This window comes from Limanda limanda, chromosome 8, assembly GCF_963576545.1.
Source record: "Limanda limanda chromosome 8, fLimLim1.1, whole genome shotgun sequence".
Classification (NCBI taxonomy): Eukaryota; Metazoa; Chordata; class Actinopteri; order Pleuronectiformes; family Pleuronectidae; genus Limanda; species Limanda limanda.
This window is the reverse complement of record NC_083643.1, coordinates 16805216-16830164: the sequence shown is the minus strand read 5'-3', so window position 1 is coordinate 16830164 and position 24949 is coordinate 16805216. Positions and strand designations below refer to the sequence as shown.

Below are 24949 nucleotides of genomic sequence, written 5' to 3'. Positions count from 1 at the left end.
TCCTTTGATCGTCCTCTGGCAGGGTCCGGTGGCTGTTGCTTGACAAAGTGTGGGCTGTTCATTATGTAATAACAGTGCAGTTAATTGCCTCCCTATAGGTGGATGCTTTACCATTCACCCCCTTAATTCTGCAATTCATTTAATTTAGTCCATTGAAGCGATGAACTGTGCAAACACACAGAGGAGCCACTTATTTCTCCTTTTACGCGAGGGCACGGAGTCGCGCAAGGTCAAAGCCGTTGTAGCCACAGGGAGAGCCAAGTGTCACCCGGGTTCTGTGGGGGGGGGGGGGGGTTTACGGCCACATGCGAGGAAAGAGGGGCTGCAGCTTATGAGTTGAACGGGGAGGGAGAGCCGTGCATCGGCGAGAGAAGGGGTGATACCGGTGGGAAGGGGGGGAGGGAGGGAGGGAGGGATACAAAGCAGGCATATTTGAGTTATCTCTCCCACGTGTTTTTGAGGCGTGATTTCTCCCCTTCATCATCATCATCATCATCATCATCATCATCATCGGGGCGCCAACAAACACAACCCCGACCCGAGCACCTCCTCCCTCCTCCTCCTCTTCCCTCAGCCGCTCCGACCGTGGAGCGTCAAAAATAACTCTGATCATCACCGTCTCTCTAAAAAAAAAATCCTCAGGTTCCAAGAGAAAATAAAAAAAAACACCTGCTGCTAAACCGAGGACCAGGGGGAGGAGGGGAGGGGGGACAGGGGTGTGGGGATTGGGGGGGTTGTTAAAGAGCAAAAAGGCAGAGTGGGAGGGGCCATCGTTTTTCTATTTTTTTTGTATTCATCTCCCTGTGATGTGAGATAATGTGATCTCACCACACACGGACAACAACATGTTACTGTACTGGGAGGATGTGTGCGAGCAGCAGCATCGGGGAGCTGGGGAGGGGAGAGAGCCTTATGAAACAATGATGCAAGTAACAGCAGCATATGGATGTGAGGTGGGGAATAAAAATAAATCAATAAAATAATTGATATATATATTATAGAAAAATAGTATATCTAGATATGAATATGAATCTTTAAGTATCCAAACCTGCTTTCACAGTTATTGTTGAATTTACAAGTATAAACTGGATGAGTTTGTTTGGCTGCCTTACAAACTCTCAGAGTTATGGATTATAGCTTCATAACTTCGATCAATAGTCGATTTTTATTTTGTATAGCTCATAGTCATAAATTATAATTTGTTTCTTGGGGCTCGAAAAGGGGAAAGGTCCTCTGTCCCTAACCCTCGACAAGAGTCAGGAAAAACTACCCAGAAATAACGGAGAAATCTTTTGTTGCTTTAGTTTATTGTAAAGTCAAAATCTTTATCCCCAATACTCTTAATGAGTTTGTGATCAAAAACCTGCAAAACGAATGACACTGTCAGCCATGACTACAGCCAAGTGGCTAATGCTAGCATGCTAACACACTCAACTGAGCTGGTAAAACTGACAAACATTACGTGCTTAACACCAGCATGACATAATATTGTCATTGGAGCATGATGTCATTACTGTTTACTTTGCTCCAAGCACAACAGTGGCTAAGCATGGCGTCAGTGGGGCTACCTTTCTTTTCTTGATGAAGGTCAGAGAGGAATACAAAAGGATATTTTTAGATCACATCAGACGGTGTAGTGTTTGGGACGTCATGACTCAAGTTGTTTTTCAACACGTTAACGCAAGTCAAAAATTACATTTTGATATGCGACAGTTCCCTTTACAGCTTCAGATTTACAATTATTATTACTGCCACTGATTAAATGTTAAAAAGGCTTGGTGGTGGGCAAGGAAGAAGAAGATGTTGTAAAGTGAATGTACCTGTAAAAGTTGTTAGACTCTGTGATTATTCGGCCCAGGTTGAGACGAAAGGCCTATTTCAGATATTTTATGAGTCTGCGAGTAATGTTTTAGTGTCGTAACTTGGCTGACTACCAATTGGCTGGCTCTACTCTTTGAAGTAAGGAACTCAGTGCTCGATAGACACACCTTTAATTGATTTATGTGAATGGGTGTTCCTTTTTCCGACGGGTGTTTCCCCCTGCTGGGCCTTTTAAATTCACACCGCGTCTCAAGGTGGAGTGGCAGGGAGAGGGAGAAAGATCTACCTGGGTCATATCGATTATGGCCTCAGAGGATTAAAGGGGATGAGGACAAGCAGGTTGATCATACGTGAGTCTGACAGTCACACAAACTGCAGCCATACACTGGCAAGCGAAAATCCGAAATTGGACCTATTCTGAGATTAAGAAAAAAAGTCGTCTGGTACAAAGTGAAAGCACAAAGGCGTGCATGCTGGGTATGATATGGCACCCTGTTATTGTCTCTTCAGTCTGACGGTTAAATGGTTCTTTATTTATATGCACTGGAATACATTCAAAAACTCTGTCGACTATTTACTGGCGTTCAAAAAGCAGCAGAATCAAGCACCTACAGAGATTGATTGAAGGACATTAACAGGAAGCTTGGGGATGTCTCCTCCATCCAGCGCACAGACAGACACATTTTCTTAATTATTTAAATTTAATTTCGAATTCTTAGTAGTAATGCCAGTCGAAGAATACATAGGTTATCTGTAACTCTGGTAATCAATAAAACTTTGACAAAGGGTAAAATAACAGAAACAAATTCCAGTTCTTCTACTGTATTGTTGGTTTTGGCAACAGACTCTACAGTTGGAGACTAAACACCTAAATAGAATAAACGTTGTTTCAGGGTATTTATATGTAAATATATGTATGTAAACACTAGATGTTTAACTATTTAAACACAGACAAACTGAAAAGAAGAGTATGGTGAGGTATGATGTTCTTGAAATAACAGTAAATTACTATTTAGAAGGTTAAAAGTCTTAAGGTATAGGTTGTAGCGTACATCTTCATGTATAGAGTTAATGATTACTTTCATTATAGGTTAATCTGCTAACCCTATTCCTGGTCTATTGATTGTATTTAATAAAATGTTAGAAAGTAGTCAAAAGCCACAGAGCCACAAGGTGACATTCTTTCTGTCCCAGAGATATTTTCAGTATACTTCAGGATCCATGTATTATTTAAATGGCTGAAATTATTATTCATTTATCAACAGTTTATGAGTAATTCTCTGGTCATTTATCTACAAATTTATTGTATTTTGTTCTAGCATAAAAACATGATTTTTGTATATCAGTGCCAACGTGATGTTAATTAATGACAACATTATTACAGTGATTAATTACTAGAATTATGAGGTAACAATATGAGGTGACTGGGTTTTTTTTTGTGGCTTCAGACTCGATAGTGTCCGTTTCTCCTTTTGAAACCGTTACTAGCAAGAGAGAGAAATCTGTCAGTCAGGCGGCATCATCACCTCATGCCCGAGATGAAGACCGTCTCGACTTGTGGAATGTCTCTGCCACGCAGTCCGGGCAGATTGACTTCTACTTGCACTTCAGCAGGGTTTTTCTGCTGGAGTCAGGGATTAAGACGTGGTGCAGTTTTTGCTTGAGCAGCAGGTGACCGTGAATGAAGAGCGTTCCAACTATTGATGAATGCTTTGATGAAGTGACTGTATAGATTGGTTGGACAGGAAGTGATGCCTTTATTGATCGATTGCACCAAGGGTATCAGGTGAGGGTTATAGGTGTGGGATAGACACGTTCAGAGAGGGAACCTGTGGTTGACGGACTTCATGTTTTATGCATGTAATCAACCTTCATCTGTACATAAGAGGTGGATCAGTCAAACAGCTTCATGTCCTCTCTCGGTGAAGCCACATCACCTCAGAGCAGTTTCCCTCTTGTCTTCTGTCTATTAAATTGTCCAATTCAGTCTCGTGAAGGATACAACTCAACAATACCCAGCAGTAATGAAGAAATCAGTGTAAAGTTTCACTTGTTTGCTCTGCAGCATGAAGTATTAACCTCCTGTACGTCGACATGTTGTCATCCCTCTTCTTTCTGCGGTGCTAAATCTCGTGACAGTTTGGGACCAATCTCAGGGACAAGTTTCTCTAAATCTATTTGATGTGTAGTCCTGTTCTCTGTCTGGCAGCCCACAGTACACTACCAGTCAAATATAATATTTAGTAACACTGTCAGGCTCGCTATTGATTTAGGTTGATGCTGGCCTCATGTTTGGGCCAGAGTCCAAACCTCTGGCCAGGGCTACAATTCTAAATGACTCAAGTTTGGCATGCGGAGCCTGGACTTAGAGAGCTCCTCAGGTAGAGCTGTTTGTTTTTGGCCTCTGCAACTTAAAAGGATTACGCAACCAAGAGAAGCTATAATCTAATTCATTAAGAAATGGACCCCACGAATATTAAAAAAACTTTTAAACATAAATTTACTGAAGTTTTTTCTGTACAGTACTCTTTAAAGATTTGGCAGTATCTGCCCACTGCTTTGAGTCAGACTCAATCTCAGCTATTGGAGGTGTTGCCAAGAACATTTTGTACAGATATTCATTATCCCAAGAGGATTTATTTCAAAAATTTTGGTGATCCCTTAATTTCTGCTCAAGCATTACTGTCAGGTCATAATTTAATTTGCTTGTTAATCTGTTTTATGACCACACATCCACAAACCCAATTACATTCCCATCAGTATCAGCTGCCAAGTGCTAATTAGCTAATGTTAGCATGCTAACATCCTAAATTAAGATAAGTAAACATTAACAACAGCATCTTAGCATTCAGACATGAATGCTTGCTGTGTGAAGCTGGAGAGACTGCTTTGTTAGATGAAAGTAAGCTGGATCTTTTGTGGCCTTGACAGCAGCTCGACATTTGTCTTTATAAACATATATGTATTTTTACAGAGTTGTGGTCCGAGCCTTTGTAAAAGGGTGATTTACTTAAAGATTGTTCATGTAGTGGTGATTATGTCCTGGTCTCCAGTGGATTCAAAGTTGTGTCTTCTCTGATCTGTAAAAACAATGGATTCAGTTTGAAACTACTTTTAGACATTTGGGTAGAGTTTCATATTTGGTGTTTACGTCAGTGATCCAGTGAAGGTCGGGCATGTTGAGGTGTAACCAGAAGTTATTGTAGATTTTAGCAGTTAAACTGATTCTAACATTGAGATACTGAGTAACTTTGTGCGAATAATTAGTGCGATAAGTTTGGCTCACTAATAACAGAGTGAGAAACGTTCACCTGTGTGGTATCAGCTTGGAAGAACACTATTCTGTTTGGGGTAAGAAAGACTTTCCAAGGCTACTTTGTTATGTCTTTAAATGTTATTGTTTTTCAGATTTTTTTATTATTGGGATAACCCATTAACTAGTATGAATATTTCTTCTAAGGAGGTTATTGTCCGTGTATTTGTTTGTTTATAAGCAAGATTAAACCAAGCCAACCTATCAGACTACCACAAAATGTGTAGGAAGGATGCAATATCCGTCCCAGGAAGAACCCATTAAATGTTGGTGCAGATCCAGGATTTTTTTTCACTTTCTTTAATCTTGTGAGAAGTGGGAGTAAGGGAACTGATGTCTATGTGGGTATGTAATTTGGTGCAGCCTGATTGAATTCCAGTGGACTGTTGGGCCTTGGTGGATGTGTGTGCTCTACAGTGTCTCTCTAGTTTAATTTTGTTTACTCAAAGTTGCTGTGATACTTCGGTGAAGTGGAAGCTGCCCTGGAGTAACGACATCCCACTTATTTAGCTCAGTAAAGGGAGGGGAGGCATCTTGCTCATCTGGGTTCGGGTTTTGGATCACACCACACTCCAGGTAGACACAGTTTTGGAGATAGGAGTCCTGAAGCCCACCCTTACAAACCCATATTTCCCCACACTGATTGTGGAGCCAATGCAGACAAGTGACAGGATGCCTACTGATACAGTTACTTGGGCTATTCCACGTTCTTTTAGTGATTTATATGCTAATCACACATCCCTGCATAGTGGAGCATATTCCCTGCTCCGTGAAGTCACCATACCCCCAAATGAAAAAGCCTTCATTAGGCCTGGGGTCTTGACAGTTCTTGGTGCACAAGCTCGGTGGTCCCTGACAATTCTTGGTATGCATCAAAGCATTTTTAACTGCTCAGGAAATGAAATGAAAAATGGAGGGAATTTGGTCTTTAACGCGGTGTGACGTGTAAGTGTCAGCCGAAGACTGTGAGTTCCTAACCTCTTTGTTATTATTGCCCTGTAGAAATTGATGATGTCCCTCTACTTCATGGCTGTTTTGCTAATGTGGGATGGGAAATTATTTTTTTGGGAGGGGGGTTGCCGTGGCAGTCTTGTAATGTCCATGCCTTTTAGAGCAAGGTGAATTGAAAAAGAGATGGATGCTGGGAGAAAAGGAATCGCTGTGAGCTGAGCCGCCGCGTTCAACAAGCCTATATTTCAGTGATCAAAGATTACTGGAGATATCAATTCATGATGCCCTCTATTTTCTCCACTAATATAATTAAAGCTGCTGCAAGCTGGTCTGTTGTCCTACAGCGTGCTGAATTGATATCAGATGTAGTATAGGTGAAAATGTCGTATTCCAAAGTCTGAATTAAACGCATTCGATTCAGTCTGTGAGCTTCACAGATTGAGGGAACACAATCGCAGCAGAGACCTTTAGATATGTTAGGTGTATACATTGGCACAGGAATCGGGTATTGTAGAGTATGCGTCTCTTCAGCTTAAGTTTATTTAGCTATGAATGGATAGTCAAATGGTTAACCGCTCCAATTTATTATACAGATGGATGTTGTTGACTGAGCCATTGGGAAAAATCTCCAGGATCACTGGAGTCACAGGAACAGGCTACAATGCTGCGATGGAGGCAATTAGATGCCTTTGTAGGAGCACCTGCAAGGAAAGTCGGATTTGGACCTGCTGTTTCTCCAATCCTCTGAGAGAGCTTGTCTTCCTTCCCCCCGCTGGAAGAGGAAGCCGTGTCAGCTGATTAGAGCTGAACGTCTAATCACGCTTTGAAATACAATGAAAATAAAATCGCATTTGTGAAGAGATAAAATAAGTAATTCGCTTAATTTGCATTGATTCACCCGCAACTTCGTTTGATTACCCTTATAAATAACAGTTTACTTTGAAAGACACTGTTTTATTCATTATCAATACATAAAAAATGTATACGTTTATAACAAGAAGGTTCTTGGCTTGAATCCAGGTTTGGCGGGAGCGCTTGTGTGTGGAGTTTGCATGTTCTCCATCTATAGCTTCCTCCCACAGTCCAAACACATGCAGATCGGTGTTAATTGGAGAGTCTGGCCGGGGCCAGGGGGCACTGGTAATAAGCGGTATAGATAATGGTTGAATGGATCATTAATGTACAGTATATGTATCTCACATGACATTTTCTTTTTTTAATAATTAAATAACTCATTACCGTGGTCTCTACATGTAGGTGCCATGGGAGTTAGTTGACAGATATATAAATAGACTCTTTTATCTGCTTACAACTGCATTATTGTATGTTTAATGGACTTTATTAAATGTTTATATGCTCTAAATGGATGTTAAATAGGGATACTTAAAGTGAAGTGTTAGCATCTTGACCACATATTGAATAAATGATGGAAGTCCTGTTTTATTTGAAATATATGATGGGAATAATATCCATTTAGCAGACTTGTTGATGCACCTCTGTAGAGCTGGAGTTATTTTTATGCCTGACTCTCTCAGCCTACTGGATCGGAGAGGAGGGGGGAGGTCTCTCACTTCTCCTTCCTCTGCCATCTTCTGTCCCTTCCGCCTCTGTGCTGGGAAGGAGAGGAAAAAAAGAAGAAGAAAAAAAAGGCTGTGCCGGTTAACATCAGCTGGCCGGGGGAAGAGTGATAGAAGGCAAGAGGTACAGAAACAGGCGATAGAGTGGAGGCGAGCGTGAAAAGATGGAGAGAGCAGGGAGAGACAGAGGGAGAGAGGCAGAAGCAAAGAACAAGCCCTGGAGTGCTAGCTAGTCAAGGTCACTCAGAGGAGAGGAGGCCCTGCCTGTGTGTGTGTTTGTAAAGGGAACCAGTGAGGATGGGAGGCCTACATATAGTGAAGAATGAAGGGTTAGTGACAGCGGATTGGTTTAGTCTGGAATAGGGTTTTATGGGGGAGGGATAAAGAAAGGAAGCAGAGGAAAGAAACAGAAGAAGCCAGAGATATCAGGAGTGTGAGATATGGCTTCATAACACTCTCCTAATGCCTAATACTCCCTTCAACTCTGTGTTTGTTACAGGAGCGACTTCATACATTTGTAACTTTGAACACGTTTGACTTAAACCCGGAGGCAGAGCTGGTAAATCCGTTATTTACATTGTTCCACTGCATCACTATGTGTGTGTAGCGAATGTTTCCATGGATGCTGTTGCAAACCCTCCCCGTCTTGTTGTGTTGATCCATGTTATCTTCATGGTCTCGTTCTCTTCTTCTCCCTGTGCTTCAGCACCCGATGACCTCTGCCGTGTCGTTGCGGCTCCCGCCTGTCACTAGGTGCCACGAACTGTTTGTTAAGAGGATGTGTTTTAAGAATAAAAGCTGCAGCTCTTCAGGTGCATATATAGTTTTTCCCTGAAAGATGCACTGAGGACGACACTGTTAATCCCAGCCGGAGAACTTGCTCTAGTTTTGATTAGTGGCGGAGAAAGGGGTGAATTACGTAATGCACATCCCGCCGCTTGTCATCTTATAGGATGAAGTGTTTGGAAAGCGGGATCGCGGTTTGCTGAGAAAATTCATTATTCAGGTTTTTTTTCCTTCCAGCAGAACACGGGGAGTCACTTGGAAATGTGATCACTGCTTTCTCTTCAAACATATTAGCCCTGTTTGCATCTCACACCCGGGAGAGATTTCGAGAGTGAGCAGTTGTCGTATTGTTGCGGAGCACCAGTGTGCTGTTATAAAAGATCTGAGGTGGCTCGGGCGCCGCAACACAATCTGCGGAGCAAATTGTCGCTTTGTTTGCAGGAGGTTAAGAGTTCGTCCCGTAGGTGGCCTCCCCCTGAGGTTGCTCACAGTTATTGTTCTAGATAACGTCTCTGTCCTAATTTATTTATGCTCCATTGATGCAGTTTTGCTTAAATTTTTAGAAAAAACGTCTCTTTCCCCCACTCTGTGATTCTAAAACGCAATCACCGCCACTAATCCTCACATTAAACCTCCAGTGGTCACACACTCGCATTCAGCCGAAGACTCCCAGCAAATTCTGGGCAAATTATCCTGTTGACAGACATCATTACCATTTCCTGGCGTAATTACTCTTTCCACACCATTATTCTACTCAGATACAGAGTAAATGCTTTTTGTAGTAATGGGTTCAAAGCCTTTTGCAAGCTATAGGCAGTAATTATACTCATCTTAAACAGACCCTGTGGAGCTGACCTGCAGTATGACCCGGTGTTTAAATGACCCTGAACATCTTTACTTTTATTAGAGCAGAAATAATAGAGACCGGGCTAGGACATGAAAGTTAAGTCTGCAGCTACAATCAAAGCAGGGACACTCGTAGCATGTTAACCAATTCTTCTCAAGGTTCTCGATCCTTAACTTTAACGGAGAGAAAACTCTGTCAGTCTGATTGTACTGGTTCAAACTGCATTGACTCAAACTGCATTGACCTTTGCTAAGGCCCAACAGTCCCCAAAGATTTAATCAAGCTGCACCATTTCACACACTCATAGATACCAACCCCCTAAATGTTGACAAATTATTGCAGGAAACATTGTCAAAAAACACACTTTTACACAATGGTAAAAAGTTTTTAACAAATGCTTGTATTTGCACCAAAATCGAATGAGTTTTGTCAAGTATTTTTTGCGTAATCACATTTACAAACAAACCAACCAACCAACAAACGGGACAGGGGTTGGAAAAATAAGTTGGACGGGTTTTCCACTAACCAGAAGTTCGGTAGTTCAATCCCTGGTTCCTCTAGTCTCCATGTCAAAGTGTCCTTGGGCACGATACTGAATCCCAAATTGCCCTAATTGCAGTGTGTGAATGGTGTGTGACAGAAAAAGAACAGTTGTATGAATGTGTGTGTGTGTGTGAATGGGTGAACGCAGCTTGTGTAAAGTTCTTTGAGTGGTTGATAAGACAGGAAAAGTGCCTTATAAATACACTCAATTTCACCATCTTCCTAAATGTAAGGTAGATTACTTCATAGTTACATTGGGTCAGTGTCAGGTCACCAAAAAGCCATTTATCGTAAGGGTTTAGTTGCAGGAAGACAGGAAGGAAATTGCAGGTATTTTCCGATTTTCTCATAAAGGGTGTGTTTGCACAGGAGCAGTATCACGCCGTTTGCAGTACACCGTGTTCCACAACTTGCGTGTGTGTGCTGGAGCACTGATGTGTGTGTGTAGCTCTCTCTGTCTCTTGGTATTTAGCAAATAAATGTGTGATTTTTGTGTGAGCCACCCTGTATCTGGCAAGGTAGTCAGACTTACAGATTGGGCTGTATGAGTGCCATCTCTCCTTGGCTTGGCTGCCTGAGCGTTTCTCCCTCGTTCCTCCTTCCTCCCTCTGTCTCATCTCCCCACTGCCCTGCTTCAGTGGTGACCAGCAGGCCAGGGGAGATTGCTCCTTCGTTGGCCTTATCGAGCTAGCTGTTTAGCTTCGCCCTCTCCCCGGATTAAGTCCACTCACTGTTCCATAACCTGCAGCTACAATACCTGATGGATCCAGCATCCAGGTCTGTGCTGGAAACCGGGAAAGGTATAGCTCGTGGCAGCGTGAGGTAAAGATGCCAGAGAGGTGTCAGCCAGGGCTCTGTGTGTTCTCGCATTACTCTCTTCCATTAGAGCTGTTTGTGTAGATGATGGAGAACAGAGCGTCATTGTTTTGCAGGAGTGATCAAAGGGAAGCTGGGTGATGACTGGGATTCAACAGAGTGATTGTGTGTGTTTGTGTGTGTGTGTGTGTGTGTTTAGGGAGAGTTCACACACTCTTCACAGTCATTGCTTTTACTCGACAATAACAGAGAGATAGCCTTGTCGGTAACAGCTCCCGTCATGTCCTAATTACGCTCTATTCACTATTCCAAATTTGGTTAAATGAAAACATTTCAGTGGGCGCATTAACAAAATGATAATGTTTTACATCTGCTTTAGCTGTTTTTAGTCATTCGAGGCAGTTAGAGTTTGGCATCTTTCAGGCTACCGGTGTCCCAGTAGTGATACTTGTGGAGAAATTGGAAGGAGGGAGCGTGAGAGAGGAGGAGGAGCACCAGGAGGAGGAGCAGGAATAAGGAGTAATGAGTAAAGATTTTTCCGCTACCATTTTCCCTTAATTCTTTATATCCGATACCTGGAGGAGTGCCAACCCAATGCCAGTGTGATTAGACAGATAACACGTTCTATCATGACTTTAACAGCTGTATGCTTGTCATATGGACTGACTCAGATTAAACCTTTTCAAAATGCATGATGAGGTTTACTAGTGTTATAATTGGCAGCAATAGTTCCACTCCTTGAAACCAAAGTCTTGGATATGTTTGACTTGTGGGACTCTCCAGCCTGAAATATTGCTAAATCCTGGCCAATGCTACACTACCGGAAATCACTTTTTCCCCGCGGCTCTTTGGCAGTTGAGCGCAACTTTTGTTTTGGAGCTGGGAAGAAAAATGGATCTCCAGGAAAAGAAAATTGCAGTTCCATTTGGGTGAAACCAACATACTTAAAATGTTGTGGTATCGGATATTTGATTTGCATACTCGCAGATGACCAACAGTATCGCAGGCATTTCCAATTCCTGGTGTTGGTGTTGAAACATCTCTTGGAATGATCAGTAGGGACAGATGAATTTTCTTCAGAATTTCCTTTATCATTTCCCCCAGATAATAAATGAAAAGCTGACAAACAACAAATACACAGGCCTACATCTCCAAATCCAAACACTGATGCACATGAATGATTAGGAAATGGAAAACCTGAGGTTGTACAGGCAGGCTCAGAGGAAATACGGCGGCGAGGGAAGAAAAGCAAAGCTGACCCCAGTCACTGTGTAACTGAGCACCTGTTGTGAACAACCCAAAAAGATCGAATTACTGATACCAACAGATGGGAGTCTCCATCTACAAAAACAATCTGGATAACTGTTTTCTTTCTTCTCCCCCTAAAGTCATCTTACTTTTTTTTGTTGCAGTTGCAAGCTTCATCATCCTGAGTTTGCCTCGGCAGACTCGCTGTGATTTGATGCAGCTACAAGAGCACAATGAATTGGATGCAAGTAATTGTGCATGCATGGGATCGAGCTGTGGACTCACTTGAGCTGAGACGCACCAGATTGGGCCGGCTCGTCCAAGCAGCTCATTCCTGATTGGTCTGGGCCACAAAGCTGAAATGTGCCTTTTGTGCCACTGGTCCACACATTTGGCGTGCCGGGGAAATATCTCCCCGTCTCTTCTCCCTCCCTCTCCTCACTCTCACGCTAATGAACATCAGTGCTTTTCTACACAGATCATATTTCATGTGCGCAACATTCATTGATTAATGCCAACCGCCTTGAGACCCTTCTCAGTGATTATGGCTCTCAAGCTCGGGAGGGGACACTGATCCCCTTAATGAGTCATAAAAGGCGAAGAATTATACACTCCAATAGTCTTGACATTGGGTGATATTTCAATTGGTCACTCACTTTGCGAGTTTTTTTTTTTTTTTTTTTTTTTTGCCCACAGAGCTGGCACACACTCAGATGCCCCCGGACATGCATTTGCACAAGTAAACAGACAAATCTTGACTTTGCACTCCCGTGGTGGGTTCCATGCACTCGGGATTGTTTGGGCACAGGCAGGATCCTGCTGCACAGCCACGGAAAAGCAAACACACGCAGGTCAAACACAGAGCTCCCAGAATGCACTGTGGCGCAGCTCGGCTCACTCACCACTGAAAATAAGCATGTTGATTACATAATCAAAACAAAAAAGCCAAAAACAGCTATATGATAATTGTCATGCTATCAACCACTGTGCTGACTCTCCAGTGCATCCTGCCTGTGGTGATGCTCCTCGCTGGGTAGTTCTGTTTGGGAGCTGTAATATGAGGCTGATTGTGCTAAATCATATTATCTTTTATGTGATTATCCACTTGATAAGGACGGTAAATTGTTTTCCCACCAGTGACGGTCAGCACACCGAGAGATGATGGAGGTCTCCACTTGTTAATTGAGCTATCATACATGCACGCAGAGGATGTCACAGTATCTGCCTCGCACACCATCTTTCCCTGGGGTGCGTGTGTTTGTGTGTGTGTGTGTGTGTGTGTGTGTGTGTGTGTGTGTGTGTGTGTGTTCCTCCCTCGTGTCTAAGTCCGCTGCCCTCTAAAACACTGCTTAATTACAGAGCAACAGAGGGAGGAGGTGAGGAGAAAAAGTGGGAGAAATGAGCAAAAGCCAGAAATAGGGAGGAAGAGGAGGCTTTGTTATGCCTGAAGCTAGAGGAGGTAAAATGGGTAGACGAGAACAGCTGTGTGAAAACAGACGTCAGCGAGGGGAGTGTTCATAATTAGGATTGTTCTAAAGGCAGCGTTTCTTAAAAAAATCACTGTGAATATTTGATGATGGCTGCGCTCGGAGATCCTCGGCTGAGCGGGCTCTGACTCTGAGGCAAACACACAATGACTGCACATCAGACATGGCTGTGGACTGACAGACATGTGGCTCCCAGCTTCTCCCGTCAGTCTTCCTTCTTCTTAAAGCGCCTGACAAACCTCATTAAGGACTGTTCACGCATGCTCTATTGACATGAGCCATACCAAGAGAGAGTCATGTAAAAAACATGAGACTGGTAAAGGTTATATAGCATTGCCTATACGCGGATCCATGTGTTCTGCTGCATTCGCTTCACCTGTACTCTGTGTGCAGTGGAACAAGTGAAACACAGTATGGTATTTTCGATCTCTCCCATGTGATGTGTTCCACACTGGTGTCCTGTGAGCCCTGGTTTGATAACTATCGGAAAATTAGCATTCAGTGCACAGCGATATTTGATTCCTCTGTTTCAGCCCAAATCCCTGAACCGCGTTCACCCCCTCTCCTTTACTCCTCTGAAATATTAATATAATGTAAAAGGCTATTTGTATTAAATATTTAATTCTGTCTCATATTTGCATCTCATAAACTGCCACATTACCTTTGAAATTTTTTAAACTTTCTGGGCTGGGACAGAATTAGAATAGCAGAGTAGCTGAGGACAGTCGGGAGCGCACACGAGCATGTGGCGTGAGCCGGGAATCGCTTTGGGAAGTTCAGTGAAAATGGCTCTCGTGTCCTCTCGTGGCTGCTCCAGATTCCTCTTCTCCTACTTCCAAACACAGCACGCCGTCCCCAGTCTCCCTCTGTTTATAACCCAATGTTTGCAGCAGCACTTTGTCTAATCTGTTCCAGACGGATTTCACAGCCTGGATGTGGACCATAGATAGAAAAGTGAAAAAGAGAGAAAGAAATAAACCTAAGGAAGGAGGCAAAGTGAGGGCATAGAAAGGGTGGAATTAGGTTGAAGCTTTTCCCCTGATCTTAAAATTATAACCTTGAATTTATCACTGTTTGAAAGCCTGGATTTCCTGTCAAACCTGAAGTTTAATATTGTGCATCTCTTTATAAAATATTTGTTATTCTACCTCCCAAAGATGGTTATTGGCATTGTTTGTTTGTCTGATAGTTAGCAGCGTTACACAAGAACTACAGGACGGACAGTGTTGGGAAGGATACTTTCAAAACGTATTCCGTTACAGAATACAGAATACATGCACAAAAATGTAATCTGTAACGTATTCCATTACATTAACTAATCTGAGTAACGTATTCTGAATACTTGGAATACTTCCGGTTTGTATTGCATTTTTTAAGTGTATGATTGCGGCGTTGTTATAGTCAGGGGAGCAGCAGCAGTTTAAACTCTCTCTCCACCGATGCTGCGGGCCCGCTGGATGTCCGGCTCCCATCCACTCCCACCTCTGTGCGGGTCCTACCGGAGGCCAAGGCTGCCTCGCGCCGTGCAGCGATCGTTTCGGCGTCACGTCTATTTTTTGCGCTTGACACGAGCATATCGCTCCAGGAAACACACTGAAAAATGATTTTAAACGATATTGATGACATATTTTACATGATATAAATGATAAAGCATGCATCCCATAGTTTGTATTCCCCTTCTGTTGTCCTGGAGTTTTAAATTTACCAATTTGACCGATCACATTATTAAATGCCCCCCTCCATACAGACACACAAGCAGTCATAAAGATAAAAAGAGAGGGGGGGCGGAGAATACGTAATTTACCCTCGACACCCGACATTGAACGGAGCAAACAGCGGAGAAGTTCTTGAAGATGGATGAAATTAAATTGGGACGCTGTTGCAGTTAATGTTGGAGCAACAAGTGACTATATGCTTTTATACTACTGGGTCAACGGGTGATATTATTAGCGCTGCCCGGCGCTTCAGCGTCCGGTGTGAACCCGGCGTGCCTCGCTGGCCTCCTGCAGAGCCATGACAGCGGAGCTCTGGAAGCGCAGGTCGGTCTTCTCTCACCAGGCGCTGGAAGGGCAGCTTGCGGATCAGCAGCTCCGTAGATTTCTGGTAGCGACGGAACTCTCTCCGAGCCATGGTCCCGGGCCTGTAACGGTCCCGAGCCGGTCGCGGTGAGGCTTCTTCACGCCGCAGGGGGCCGGGGCGCTATACGGCAGCCCTGGTCTCCAGCTGCTTCCTGGGGGCTTTGCCTCCGGTGGATTTACGAGACAGTGATTAAACTCGTGAAACAGAGAAGTACCGTCATGTAATCCACTGATTTCAACAATGTAACTGTATTCTGAATACCATCTATTTAATTTGTAACTGTAACGGAATACAGTTACTCATAATTTGTATTCTAAATACGTAACGCCGTTACATGTATTCCGTTACTCCCCAACACTGAGGACGGATTACCACAATACTTGGTGGAAGGATGCAGGATGGGTCCGGGAAGAACCCACCACAAATTTTGGTGCAGATCTGGATCAGGGAACGGATCCACAACATTGTGAGACAGGGCGTTATTTTTACGTTTTCACCAATTCCGCAGGGTGTACTTGATGGATACAATGGGTACTTGTTGTTTGAGTATATGGTGATATTCCATTAGGGCATCTTTCATGTATAAAGAGCAGTATAAAGATATCCTAATAATGACACATGTCTTCAGCTGATATAAATGGAGCGAATATTCAGAGTGCTGATCTGTTGTTATTGCTTCATGCATTGAAGGGGAAGGAAAATCCATTGCATGCAGTAATTTCAGCATGCTGTTTGAAGTGGCTTGGGGCATTGCTGTTGGAGGTTAAGTTGTCGTATTAGTCCTATCTTACTCAAAGCTTCTCCGTTACTCGGCTTTGTTCATTCTTTTTCTACAAAAAACCCGATAAGCTGTTATTTTCATTTCATAACGTGATGGGGAGCTGAAAATGTTCCCCTGATACTACTGCATTTGAGATGATAATTTAGTGTTTATTAATAACAAATACATGGTAATGATTGTATTGCTGTCTTCAGTGTGCAAACAAACATTTAATCAAATATGTGCTAGGTTGTTGCAGGTTTTCCTCTGGGTAACAGCAAGTAGACCATTGTAAGAAAATTGCCTGGAAATAAGAAACAAGAATCCCAGCATTTCCTCGAATTCAATGCTCTGGCTGTTTGTGCAGAATAAAGGCTTTGGGGGTCACCCGACAGCTCACATGCTTGAGCGGGCGCCCCATGTACAGAGGCTTGAGTCCCCGGGCAGCGGCCTCAGGTCCGTCCAGGCTGTTTGCTGCTTGTCTTCCCCTGCTGTCTCTCTTGGTTTCACTTCTCAAACTCTGTCCTGTTAAGGAAAGCCATCGGGCCAAAACAAGGATTCTTGTTACAACCGATCCTCCTCGCTGAGTTCTTGTTTTTTTATTTACAGCCAAAATACATGTTCGATCATGTGATGTCCAGCAAGCGGATCTCAATACAGGTGTTACTGCACCCAAACCGCTCTGAGGATGTCCTGGGTTTAAAACACTCAAGCAGCATTCCGTTCCGGTCAGTGATGCGTGTGACTGCATATGCAATGTAGTGTGAAAGCAATTGCATCCATGACTGCATGAAAGGGCCGCAAGGTCAGACTTCAACTTCGTACAACATGCTTACAGCCCGAGTTGTTGTTTGTAATAAACAGAGCAGGCTGTGCTTTGAAGTGGATTCATGAGCGGAGATACCGAGAAGCAGCAGCAGTAGTGGCAGCAGCGGCGGCGGCAGTGGCGGCGGCGGTGGCGGCGGTGTAAGCGGCGGCAGCGGCAGCAGCAGCGGTAGCAGCTGCAGCGGCGGGAGCGGCGGCAGCGGCAGCGGCAACAGCAGCAGCAGTAGCGGCAGCAACAACAGCAGTAGCGGCAGCAGCAGCAGCAGTAGCGGCAGCCGCAGCAATAGCAGCATTACCCCCTTTTCTCTGCAGCCGCACAACTTAGTTTTTCAGCTAAGCAGAGGTTATACATTCATTCACACAAAATAACTTGTGAGCCTGAAAGCAATGCTGTCACTTGTAGACTCATTCCGATACCAAGGGCTATTTCAGGTTGAAGCTTTATAAGTTGTGGACACGTTTGGCGGCTGTGTCTCAGGTGATGTGTCGAGTCGTCCACTAAGCAGAAGATAGGTTGTTCGATCACTGTCCTGGTAGCATATACATGTGGGACTTCTTGTGGCCCCGGGTACAATGGATGTGAGCATGAAGTTGCCCACTTCCAAAAGAGAAAATGTGGCCTAAATATCCCAAAACTAATTCAGGCCACCTTGGGCACCTTTGGTTTGGTTTGGTTAAAGTTTTGCTTTGGCTTATTTGTGGCCCAGATCTGGCAAGAGCACCCAAGTGCCATCATTCCACGTTATATATGGGTTGGATGACAGTGTGGCTTTTTTGCTATGCTCCTCCATGCTCCCTGCATGAATGCGCGTGTTTGAACGGATGAATGCGACCTGTATATATGCTTTAAATGTGCGATACAGGTGGAAAAGCTCTATGAATACAGGTCATTTACCATTTACCTCAGGGTCTCAACAGGGCATCAAACACATAGAACAGGGTAGTTAGTTTTGTGAGAACCGTAGAAAAGAAAATGATTATATCTAATATAAAGCACAATTTGTTCTTAAACCACAACCCACTTGGAAATCAGCACTTCAAAGTGCGAAAATATGCTTTCTTCTTTTCTGGGAAGAACTCACTGATATGAGTAATGACCTACCTCGGATCGCCTGGTCCTTTTTGGCTTTGCAGTGGAAAGCAGGCTAATGAAAAGCCCTGAGCATCTGTAGGCTTGCGTGCCCATGCTCACTCACTGTCCTCCTCTAGCCGAGGCTGCACGGCCACAGCCCGGCGTGCGCGTGGTCTCTTCTCCTTGCCTCTCTCACAGCCTCCAGCTCGCCCTCCCTCAACTAGAACAGCCCAGAGGTAGGGCACGCTGGCAGTCCTCTGTGTTTGGATTTTTTTCTACTTACTCTGGACTCATCCTGTTTTGTGTGCTGCTTTTTGAGCAAAGCACAATCACTCTGCGTGACACTTTTGTTCAGATCCCTCTTTCCCATATATGCTATTACTTTGTGTGTTTATGGCCGCTCAACCGTTCAACTATAACCCAGAAACACTGAAATGCACCTCTTGTCGTTGGAGACCAAGGCACGAGGGTCTATGCCGAAATCTCTCTTACTCTGTGTGCCATTCTCTCTCCTGCTCCTCATCCTAATTCCCCATCGTCTCCGTTCCCGTCCGCTACAACTGTCAGCCTGGTGAATCAGCCTGAATCCACAGGCTAAGCACAACTGAGCCATGTTGGCACAATTACACAAATGAGCATGGACACGTACCCACACACACACACACGCACACACACACTCCACCCTCCAAACCTTACATTTCATCTGTGCATCAATTAGTGTTTTGAAATGGTGTAATGGAACCACTTTACACACGTCCATTAGATAATTCTCAGGGTGTATTAGGCCATATAACCATTTCATTAACCGGTGAATAGCCACTGTTTTTTAAATAGCAGTAGTGTGTTTATGCACAAAAGCACTTAAGTGCTTGATCCAATGTTTATTTTGACGTTACTTACTTTGAATTTCGACACATTTTTCATGCAACAGTTCCTGTCGGTCTCATGGACGTGGTTTGCATATGAAAAGTCCGACATGGATCAGAAAACTTACTTAATTTGTGAATTAGGTTGCAGAACGGTCCACACAAAAGACTCAAACACAACCACAACAAAAGTGCTCTATTCATTTATATTTTATATCGTGACATTTTTGCAATTTGTTATATGATTAACTGATCATTGGAAATAAGGCTCTAAATAAATGGAGAAAACACTCCAATATGATTAAGTAAATTTAAGTGGTGAATATATTTCACAATGCATTAAATTCACAGAAAGATTTGAGATTTCGGTTATATTCAATATCAATTTAATTCAGTATTATTTTATTTTTATTACGGTTCATCCTGAAGGGCACATGAAATGTATATAGTACAGCAGGACCAAAAAGGTTTCCTCACTAACCTGACCTGACCTGATCCGAGCTGAAGTGAGTTCCTCTTCAGAAAGAGCCAAACACAACCTCTGTTCGCTACGGCCAAATCTTAGCGGGATACTGATCTAACAGGAGCATCTGTTTGGAGACTGCTCCTTAGCTTTGTGTTCTCGAGAGCCCCTCTATTGGCTGAAAGGTCAGGTTGCATACAAATCACACAAACCGCCCTGTTTGTCTTTTTAGTTATTTAACAGACCTCAGCGCGACGCCGGGCTGAGAGGCTCCTGAACCAGCATCCGCTATTCCTCGCCAACTTCATCTGCTCCATTAGTCATGAACGAGAGTTATTGCTCACTTAAAGGGTTAATAAATCAAGAGCGGATCAGGTTAGTCCGCCGTCTTTGTTTTTCATTCCACTCACAGTAAATAATGCTCGTAATGCCCGTTAGATTGCCTGTGACGTGTGAGCTTGCATATGCAGGTGATGCCCAGTGAATGCAGCCGTGTGAGCTCTCAGGGGACGAGAGTGTAAATTGAGAAAGCGATGGAAAACAATACGCCGCAGCTGTCCACATTTAATCATGCATTTGTAGTAGAAACGTGTTTTGCTCATTATAACGATGCCAAAGAGGAAACAAAGGGGATTCCATGTAGTGACTTGAATCTCTTCTCTTTCTTTAATTCTTCTGCACCATGAACTCGCAGCCATTCCATTGTTTCTCCCCACAGTTTCACCTGCAGTAGTTAGCCACATGACATCCTTGTCATGATGTTAGGATGATAATGTCAAGTAGGTGTGAGAGCTCTGTGTGCACGTGTGTGTGTGTGTGTCACTCTGCTTAATGAAAACAGCCAAGCGTGCCATTTAGTGTGTGACTGCCAGTCAGATGTAAAACTCTTGTACCGGTTGAAGGACACTGACATCCCGTGCGACACTGCAGGTATTGTGGCCACTCCCCTAATAAGACTGCAGCGACAGCCCCCCCTCGTGTGAGTGTCAAACGCATATCTGCACAACGGTTACTGTTTACATGCTTGTGAGTACGAATTAAGACGAGTTATCGCAGTGCGGAGCGAGGCTGAGATGTCCTCAGGTGCCGCGTAATTGAGCTAATCTGGTGGGAAAACTTACAGGGCGCTCCCAGCAGAAGTGAAGACCGAGAGGACCGGTAGTCGTGGAAAACTATATTTCCCATGAGCCCCCGGCTGTATCCTGCTGCGTGCGAGCAGCTGAGCGGCATCATCTCAGTCTGCTGGGTACTACCCAGCTGTAAATTGTTGACAGCTATACACGCAAACACATCGATGGGCAGCCAAGCAACAGACAGCGCTGCAGAAGGCCCGTTCAAGATGACCCTGTGCTTATGTCGAGCAAATTAGGTTTACAGAGAGCTGTCTTCAAAAAACCAAAACTTAATTCTGAGGAACTTGCCGCATATATTTTATCATTAATTATCAAATGTGCATTTTGGAAGAAACCCATTTTTTTGACAGAGGGGGGATCTAAATTAAAACATACAGTATATTATATAGGATGTGTTTCATTACTTTAATTTGTCCTTGCATTGACATTGGCTGATGCTAATGAGGGTTATTTTCCATCCAGCTGGAGTCTAAAAGCAGAGGGGTATTTAAATCTCCTCCTGACACTGAGCCAATGCAGAGTCATCCCAGAGGCCTCCAGTCAGTCAGAGGACATGATCACTTCGACCAGAGGCTTTACCGTTAATGCACCGCCACCGACGAGGAAGGTCACCTGGGGGGGAACAGTGGTCGCCGGAGAGATGGGATTCTCGGCTCCGCCTGACGAGTCCCTAACCACATGTAATGCACTCTGCAGTGAGTGGAGCTACCCTGTTCTCGGTCTGTTCTCCCATGACAGCGTAAATTATATATATATATATATATATATATATATATGGATGCCTGTTGCACGTATAAAAAACACCATCAAGACCCATTATTTCTTCCCGAAGTAACCCTTCGCCGTCCCTCACTTAGCTGTCATACGCCCGTGCAATCCTCTCTTCATCAGCTCCCCTGTCACCAGTTGCGAGGAAGGTTGTGGTCACAGGCGAGGCGCAGTAATCAGTCATCACGCCAGCTGAGGGTACAACTTCGGCAGTGTGAGGCTTCGACCCCCGGGCAGAATGTGTGCCACTTGCAGGGAGACAAAGACACACATAGGCAGACGTGCGGAGATGCAGAGAGACGGAGCACACGCGGCCGGCATCGGGTCATGCGAGTTCTGTCCTTTAGTGGCTTTCTTATGGAGTCTACGTAAAGGGAGATGACTTGGTCACGTTTGTGGCTGAGTCACTACCCTAACTTCTGCCTAGAGGCGAGTGTTTGCAGTGCACTGAGTTTTTAGTGCCTGGTCTGTCCAGACCGGTAGTAAAGTGATTTTTATCGGGAGTCTTTTAATTGAATGAAGGATGTAAAGGTAGAGGCCCTCCAGGTGGTTGTGAAGCTAAATTAATTAATTTATGACTAATGTCTGTCTGGCTTTTGGACGGATGGTTGTCTGTTTCGTGAATAAGCGTGAAAACGTCTTAATCTGAGCTCATTGTGTCGCTGCACAGCGCTTGATGAGATTTGAAACCAGAACAGAGATGGTCGCGCTATGGCAGCTTGACTGAAACTGACTGTCATTTAGCTGCCATTCAATTAAAGTTGCACTTGTCCTGCCAATACTTTAATTACACCTTCAATAATTGTTTTCTCACTTTTGAAGGAGTGAGAATATTTTGGCTTACATTTCTATGTGAAGAGGAGCAGTAGGAATTTGGACATGGATGTAAAGTGTCTCGGCGCACACGCACGCTAACACTCACTGCGTGAATGCACGCAACTCTGCCCTGTATCCGTAGGCAAATACAATTGACTTTGACTTGGATTACATTTTTATATTGCCGCCCACATAATACATCTGGAGCATCCGAGACCTCTTTGTCTTGGTTGATGTCACCAGCAGTGAGCTGACGATGTGGGCAGATGGGGACTTTAGGCCTGTATGCATATGCACAAGCTTCACAAATTGCTCCTCAATAGCATTACAGTTGAGTCCCTCTTCCCTCACTCCCACTCTGCTTTTTTCCTGCACCGCTCGCTCTGCACTTCCTTGGTTTCTGCTCGTCCCTAAAACGCATGTGTTCCCACTCATGTCACTGTGCTTAAGAAGTGTCAAGTGCATGGATATGTGTGTATCGGTGCGTGTTTGCGCTTTGGAGCACATTTTAAACTAGAACACAACTATCGCTGCAGATGGTGAATGCAATCGGGTGATGAACTAGAAGTAATAGTGGAGTGTGGAGATGAAGAAGGTTGAAGAAAGTGAACTCTTAGGGGGTGTAGGGAGTCAGGGGGAGTTTTAGTTACAAACAAGACCCGGTGACGACATCTGCTGCAAATAGAGAAAATGGAAGAAATGTGACCTGTGCAGTAAGTAGGCAGGTCTGTCGATGTGCATGTGGCTGTAAGAGGAGTCATAATCTGTATTTATAGAGTTTGCAGGGTGGTGCCTTTTTTTAGCCTTCTCAAAAATGGAAGAGCAAAAGTGTAAGGAACAAAAAACTACCTGCAGCTTTAACCAGGCGTTATTTCCAAGGAGAATATAAATAAGACAGTTTCATAGCCAGCTAAAACTCTTTGTAGAGGCTTTAAAGAAAGTGGGAAACTAATTCCTGTATCCGCCCCTTGATCTGGATCTGCACCAAAGTAGTTTGGCATCATTCTTGGATCATGTCCAACCCTTCCACAAAATTTCATTGAATTTGGCTGAGTTGTCTTTTTCTTATTCTGCTACTAATCGAAAAAATGGATGACAACACAACCTCCTTGGTGGATTTAATAAAAACATGAATGTAAGAAAAGCAAGCTCAAGAGATGAAAATAATAATTTAATATTTTACATTCTTTACGTATTCTTCTTCTTACTCTATAACTACACTGTAATACAAGAACGATGCTTTTTCTCCTTTGCATGTTATCATGAATGTAGCCATTAAAATTTAACATCTACCACAGTCACTACCAGTAGAGGTCACACTAGAGCACTGCATCTCAATCCAACTAAGTTATTCAGCCAACAGGAGGGACAGGCCTGCGTTATCAACACACATACATGCATTAACATGTGTGTCTGGATGTCTACCAAAACAATGCCTGTTACAACATACTTGGCGAGAGTGTGGCTTTATTCTCAGCTCGGGACGCATAACCTGACGCGCCAGATGGTTTGTCACGCAGAACCATCTGGAAAGGCTTCGCTAGAAGCTGCTCGGAAAATGGCAGTCGCTTTCAAAAAAACGTTGACAGGTGATTGACTGAGCCATCTGTTTATCGCCAACAATCCCAGTCAGGGAAGTCCGTCAGGAGAGGAGCGAAAACATCTTATCCATCAAGAAAATCCTCCAGAGGCGTTCTTTGCTCATTTTTTGATATACTCTTCAGTTCTGATATGAGTGATGCTGAAGCCGGATCCATACTTCTCACTGACGTCAGAAATAAGAAACGCTATCATTTGCCTTTAGTTCCTTTCCTATAGGATGCCATTTGGTCTCGATTTTGAATTTGAGAGAACCTTCAACCAATTTTTAAACTTTCAGGTTTAATTTCCCATTTAAGTGCATGTTGAAGACACTATTCAAATGTCATTTTAAAATGAAACATTAAAAAGTCAACTGGAGACAATATTGTCCTCCAGTTTATGGAGCTGAAAATGAACAAACGCTTTTGTCTGAAATCACTAACTCACTGTTTTGTTATCGTGTTTTTCTTATCACTGTGTACTTCATACGTTCTGTGTGATGATGGGAATCTGGCTGAGCGAACGGAACATGAACATACTGAAAAGTTGTGGAATAGGGAGAAAGTAGAGAGGTGTTGTAAAACAATCGTGAAGAGAATTGTGTTATTGTGACGCCTAATCCTGCTTAGTGCAAATAAAGCTGGCTATATGGGCAATTCAATACCCCTTTATACCTGGAATAACGTTAGTCATGGTTGATTTAGTTTGCGGCTCACAAGCTCATTACTGAGATGGACACTAGTCTACCGTCAGAGTATCAACAGCCTCCATGAGGACTTAAGTCAATAAAGTCAAGGGCATCGGTGGCACTGGTGAGTTATAGGTTGTTTGTAACTGCGGGAAAGAGCGAGAAGCTTGATCAGGTTTCTGGAATATATCACAGTCATTTGTCCCAGAGAGACACTCAGGAGGTGAAAGTGAAGAAAAAAATACACGAGACAGGTGAAATATGGAGAGGGTGTGGAGGTTACTCTGTCATGAGGAACATGAAGCCAGGAGGATCAGGCGTATGAGAATAAACATCATGGATTATATTTTCGAAATAGGCAGAGCTAGCACAATTACAAGTCAGTTACCTTGATGTGTGATTATCTGGTAAACAGCGGTTAGTGTGCACAACTAGAACTATAGCAGGCACATGAGTCATTGTCTTTTAAACTAGTGCTTTCCTGTGATATATGACTCTAATCCATTATT

At 43.6% G+C, this 24949-nt stretch overlaps 1 protein-coding gene across 1 annotated transcript in view; it reads left to right on the top strand.

The window, feature by feature from the left end:
• syt7a (synaptotagmin VIIa) overlaps nt 1–24949 on the top strand; it is a 76792-nt gene that overhangs the window by 211 nt on the left and 51632 nt on the right. The gene's annotated exons all lie outside the window — the stretch shown is intronic.